The 6469-nt window shown below is 31.3% G+C and overlaps 1 pseudogene; it reads left to right on the top strand.

The window, feature by feature from the left end:
- The first annotated feature begins 363 nt into the window (after positions 1–363).
- On the top strand, positions 364–2768 carry LOC125199917 (annotated as a pseudogene).
- Positions 2769–6469: the final 3701 nt, after the last annotated feature.

Below are 6469 nucleotides of genomic sequence, written 5' to 3'. Positions count from 1 at the left end.
GAAAGTAATAAAAGAATGAGAAAAAGAAGAGAACAAAAAGCGAAATGAGCCACTTATCTTGACAATCCCAAAAAAATATTAGCGCTTATCTTAACAAAGTATATAAATGGGCCATAATTTATTAACTTATTTAACTCACTTTTTTTTATATTTTTCAAAACTCGTGTCCACACGTGACACTTGATGTGGGACAGAGGTATTAATCTTCTATTGCACCATAATTAATCCCACGAACTTTCTCTCACCACCCCCCCTCCCCCAACACACCCCCACCCACCCACCCCACCCACCCCCCAAACCTGGCTATAAATAGCAAAGCAATCCCACATCAAATCTATTAAAATTCAACACACTCACCTCCTCACCTCATTACCTCACCAAAGCAAACAATCTCTCCCATTCCTAAAAACAGCAATGGTAGTCCATTCCAAACCCGCAATCGAACAGCTATCCAATGCCAACACCTGCGCCGCATTGCTCCCCGGCATCCCCCTCATCGACCTCTCCAAACCCGACCCCAAATCCCACCTCGTCCGCGCCTGCCAGGACTTCGGCTTCTTCAAAGTCACCAACCACGGCGTCCCCGCCCCTCATCCGCGCCCTCGAGTCCGAAGCCCTCCGCTTCTTCTCCCTCCCCCACTCCGTCAAGTCCCAGGCCGGCCCCCCCGACCCCTTCGGCTACGGCGACAAAAAAATCGGCCCCAACGGCGACGTCGGCTGGCTCGAATACCTCCTCCTCACCACCAACTCCCACTCCGATTACCACAAATTCTCCTCCATCTTCGGCCACGCCGCCGACAATTTCCGGTATATTTTTTAATCTGTTCATAGCAAACAGTCTCATTTTTCCATTCCAGCCCGTCTGTTTTCTTAACTAATTTTTTCTGCTCTAATCTGTCCATAAAAAACAGTCTCATTTTTCCATTCATTCAGTCTGTTTGCTTAACTAATTTTTTCTGTCCAAAAAAAACAGTTTCATTTTTCCATTTCAGTCGGTCTGTTTGCTTAACTAATTTTTTCTGCTTTCGTCTGTCCATAAAAAACAGTCTCATTTTTCTATTTCAATCAGTCTGTCTGCTTAACTAATGTTTAACTAATTTTTTCTGCGTCCGCCACTGCTGCAGGTGTCTGGTGAACGAGTACATCGCGGCGGTGAAGAAGATGGCGTGCGAGATTCTGGAAATGCTGGCGGAGGGGCTGAGGATTGACGACAGAGAAGCCTTCAGCAAGCTGCTGATGGATGAGCAGAGCGACTCTGTTTTTCGGGTTAATCACTACCCTCCGTGCCCGGACTTCCCCGAATCCAACGGTCGTAATCTGATTGGATTCGGGGAGCATACGGACCCGCAGATCATCTCCGTTTTGCGATCGAACAACATCTCCGGCCTGCAAATCTCGCTCAAGGACGGCCGGTGGATTCCGGTGCCGGCCGACCAGAGCTCCTTCTTCATTAATGTGGGCGACTCATTGCAGGTACAACTAACTAAATTCACGCACCTAATCAAATATTCGCTCTGTTTGTTTTTAATTAATGTGGCTGGTTTCTTTCTTCTTTTTCTCTCTAATTTGGCTCTTTGACTAAAAATCTTTTTTCAAAACGGAATTTGAATTGGTCAACCACGAGATGAAGAGGCGTGTCTGAATACGTGTACACGTGGCACAGTCACGCAGCCACGTGACTGTACCTTGCTAGAATTTCACATTAATTAAATATTATTATTAACTTTTTAGCTAATGATGCGAGGCTTCCGAGGTTTGACTAATTACCAACATCTTCATGCACACGTTTCTCAATGAAATTATTTCACATTTTTTCTAAAAATTATTAGTCACTCATCTTCTTAATAAAAAAAGTTATTTTCTACTTTTCCTCTAAATACTTGTATTTTGATATTTTAGTAAACTATATTTATTCACCAACTTTTTTCATTAAACATACTCCTTCCGTTCAATAAATATGAAACGTTTGTTTTTCGGCACATGATTTTATGTAGTGTTGTTTTGTAAGTTAAAGAAGAAAGAGTAAAGTAAGAGAGAGGAAAAAGTAGAGATAAAATTATTTATATTTTAAGAAACGTTTAATTTTTATTGGGACAACATGAAAAGAAAAACGTTTCATTTCTAGTGGGACAGAGGGAGTATTTCTATATTCCATAAATAACATTGTCTTTATGGCGTGAATCACATCAAGCACCTTTTTATCAAAATTCGTACTAAATTGATAGATTCCTCCACATGGAAGGGGGGGGAAATATAGAAAACAAAAAAAAAATATTTTGCACCGTCCATTATTTATTTATTTATGATGTGTATGGGTGCAGGTGATGACTAACGGGAGATTTAAGAGCGTAAAGCACAGAGTGGTGGCCAACGGTTCAAAATCGAGGCTATCAATGATTTATTTCGGAGGACCACCATTGAGTAAAACGATTGCTCCATTAGCATCACTGATGCAGGATGAAGAAGACAGCTTGTATAAGGAATTTACATGGTTTGAATACAAGAAATCAGCTTATAAGTCCAAATTGGCCGATAATAGGTTAGGCCTCTTTGAGAAGATTGCAGCCTCATAATCTCGACTAAACTATAATAGTAGTTCAATGTAGTCGTCTCTCGTGCTTCGTTTTGCCAGGACTGGCGCGACGAAATACGAGGGTTATATGTAATAGGATTAGGCCAGAATGACGAAACTTGTAATTTTTTCGTTTTGGTTTTTATACATCGTGTAAATGTTCTTGTCAATTAATACAAGGATTGAATTATTAGTACATGAGTAGTTCAAAACTTGCTTGTCCCCCACAAGAAATGACATGGGTGGAGCCTAGGTACGTTTAATATAGACATTAAATACTAAGGAGGACAATTTTCTACTTTCAATATTTTACTATGATGATTGAGTGCAAGAAATCTATTCTTTAAATGGAATTTAATTTATTTTTTATATGATATTTGCACGCATTAAATTGAGGGTACCTTTTGCTTTGAAAATAATGAGTCAAACCAATGGGCAATGGGCGACTAAACCATAATTTTAAGTTTATGCATATGGATGTCCTAATTTAGTACCGTGCATTATTTAGTGGTCCCTCATACTAATTACTCCACAATTATGTTATACATTTAATTTAAACATCCATAATTATGTTATACATTTAATTTAAACATTCACATGTTATACTGCATTTTATCTCTATTTTATTCCATCTCATTTACTTTATTCTCTTCAATTAACATACAAAATAAAATTGCATAAAATATAATACTGTCCAAGAAATTGGTCATTTTCCTTGAAACGGAGAATACTGTATTCATATCTATCCTATACTTAGTGAAATTATCTTGCGTATGATAGTCTTTAATGTAACTTTAATTCTATTAGCATTCTTAATTTGCTAGTACTACATTTTTTATAAGTAAACTCTATTTTAATCATTGCTATGGTTAAAAGAGGGAACTTCAAAAAATGGTTCATGGACTATGGGTTTATCTCGTCCATAGTTCTTGGACATTAAAAATATCGCCAATAGTCCTTGGACTAAGGATTTATCTCAAAATTGATCCTTTTGGCTTTTTTGGTACGAAAATGCCCTTTTGAGTTTGGGCAATTTGGTCTTTTTACACTTTTAACATTTTAAATCTGATATTATTTTAGTTATGTACTCCACTGAAAATTTGATATTATTTTAAAATTATCATTCTTCTTCCATTTTGTCATCCTTCACTTTGTTTTTTTATTTCAATATTAGATTTAATTTTATAAATTTAAATTTTAAAAAAAAATTTGATTTTTAAATATCAATAAATTTTATTAATTAAAACTATTAATTTATGGACACTATAAATATTGATTAAAACTATTAAATGTTGTTAGTATTTAATATAATATTTAGCTAAATTGAAGAAGTACAGAAAAACAATATTAATCATGATGGAAAAATAAGAGCTATTCTATTTAGCCTTCGTTCGGTTGTTATAATTGCTTGTGATTGAATATTATGAAGTTGACTAAAAATTTGATCCTACTAAAAATTTTATATAGGAGTATTTTTGTTGAAATTTTCAAGTAAATTTTGATTGTTTTCAAATTAATAAACGAAAATTATATTAGCCTTACATTATTCATTAGATGCATATTTATTTCAGAATAAATCGTTTTATATGATCTATTTATGATTAAAGCTATTAAATATTGATTAAAACTAAGGCGTTGTCATACCATATTGATTAAATATTATACACTATCAAATATTGAATATGACTATTAATTTTTGTTATTTAATAATTTTTATAATTAAAAAAATTTATTGATATTTACAAATTGAAATTTAAAATTTTGTAAAGTTAAATATAATATTGAAATAAAGAAACAAAGTGAAGGATGAAAAAAAGGAAGAAGAATGATAATTTTGAAATATATCAAATTTAGTACTTAACTTAAATAATATCATATTTAAAATGTTAAAAGTGTAGAATGAACAAATTGCCCAAACCCCCCAAAATCCTTCAAAAGGGTATTTTTGTACCAAAAAAAGTCAAAAAGACCAATTTCGAGATAAATCCTTAGTCCAAGGACTACTAACGATATTTTTAAAGTCCAGGGACTATGGGCGAGATAAACCCATAATCCATGGACCATTTTTATAGTTCACTCTATATTTTAAGATGATACTATAAAATCATAAGTTCAAACCACAATTTTGTTAATGTTTTTTTATCGTATATACAATGCATTTGTTTAACTTGGAACTTTGATTTTAGTACTATTTCTAGAAAAAAAAAGTGAAAGTGTATTTTAATTTAATATTTAAAAGTTATACTTATTACTTCATTTTTTATTTTACTTTCATTTTACTTTTATCCTTATCATAAAAAATATTAGATTCACATTAAAAAAATATAGAAGATAAATAATTTTTAGAGAGGAACAAACCACTTGCTATATGGATCAGCAAAAATTACACTATTATTAAATGAAATAACAAATCTTCAACGAAATTTTGTATAAACAATCAAAAATATTCAAAAATATTTAGGGTGAGAATTTTAAGTGCGTTGATTAGGTGCAAATGTATGATAGAATTTGAAATTATGCAGATTCCATATTTCAAAATTATATTGTAGCGTCATAAGTTCGAATTATAAATTTGATATTTCTTTATAGATACAATGTATTCTTTAACTTGAAAGTTTGGAAGTTATGTAGTAATCAAAATGATATCGTAACACCAAAGTTGAACCCATAAATTTGACTTAGTTCTTTTTCGTAGATACAATGCATTTCAACATATGATTATAGAGACTATATATTTTAAGATGATATCGTAACGTCATAAGTTCAAATTACAACTTTGATATTGTTTTCTTATAATTGATACAAAGCATTTCTTTAACTTAGAATTTTGAGTTTTAGAAGTATTCCTAAAATATATGTGAAAGTGTATTTTAATTTAATCTGAGAGTTTTATTATTTTTTATTTTTTTTAATTTACTTTAACACTGATCATTAAAATTTATTAGATTCGCATTTAAATAGTATAGAAGTTGATTAACTTTTTGGGATGATCAAACCACTTGTTATGGACGGATTAATTATACTATTATTATTATAAGATAAAACAAATCTTTGAAGAAATTTTATGCACGTTAAATAGGTGTAATAGAGTGATAGATATCTAATTTTGAAGATTACATATTTTATGATTATGTTGTAGCTAGTGTTAGAAGTTCGAACTATGAATTTGATATGGTTTTTATATTATAGATACAATGCATTTTATTAATATGAAATTTCGGAAGTTACATATTTAAAATGATATCGTAACACCATAGATTTCATTTTGTTTTTTCTCATAGAGATACAATGCATTTCTTCAACTTAGAATTATGTAGTTATGAAATTTTGTTTTTTTTTTCTTTTATTTTTATCATAAATACAATGCATTTCTTCAAAAAATGAAGGAACAACTATAACTTTTGAATCAAAATTCAAGAATGATAACAATACTACCTACATAATGCATGCAAAAATTAGGAAAGAGTAATTAATTTTATAATCAGTTAATTTTTACATTGCTTCTATATTTAGCATAAAAAATTAGTATTATTAGATTATTTTAAGACAATATTGTAATATCATAAGCTCAAATCAAAAATTTATCTTTTTCATAGATTCAATACATTTCTTTTTGTGAGTAAAGAGATTTGTGATGCCTCAATTTCGCTATGTACGCAAGCGAGACTGAAACACGAAATATTTTTTATAAATGTTCAATGATATTTGGAGTGGGAATTTAAATTGAACTTTTGAAAACATGATTGGCACTAGTGCGTTAATTAGGTAAAAATGTGTGATCGAACTTGAAATTATGGAGAATATATATATTTCAAAATTATATTGTAGCGTCATAAGTTTGAACTATGAATTTGATATTGTTTTTGTTATGTATTGTCTAATTGAATTACTGATTCA

This window comes from Salvia hispanica, unplaced genomic scaffold (genome assembly GCF_023119035.1).
Source record: "Salvia hispanica cultivar TCC Black 2014 unplaced genomic scaffold, UniMelb_Shisp_WGS_1.0 HiC_scaffold_733, whole genome shotgun sequence".
Lineage (NCBI taxonomy): Eukaryota > Viridiplantae > Streptophyta > Magnoliopsida > Lamiales > Lamiaceae > Salvia > Salvia hispanica.
Note: the sequence above shows the minus strand (reverse complement) of the source record. Positions and strands in the feature narration are given on the sequence as shown.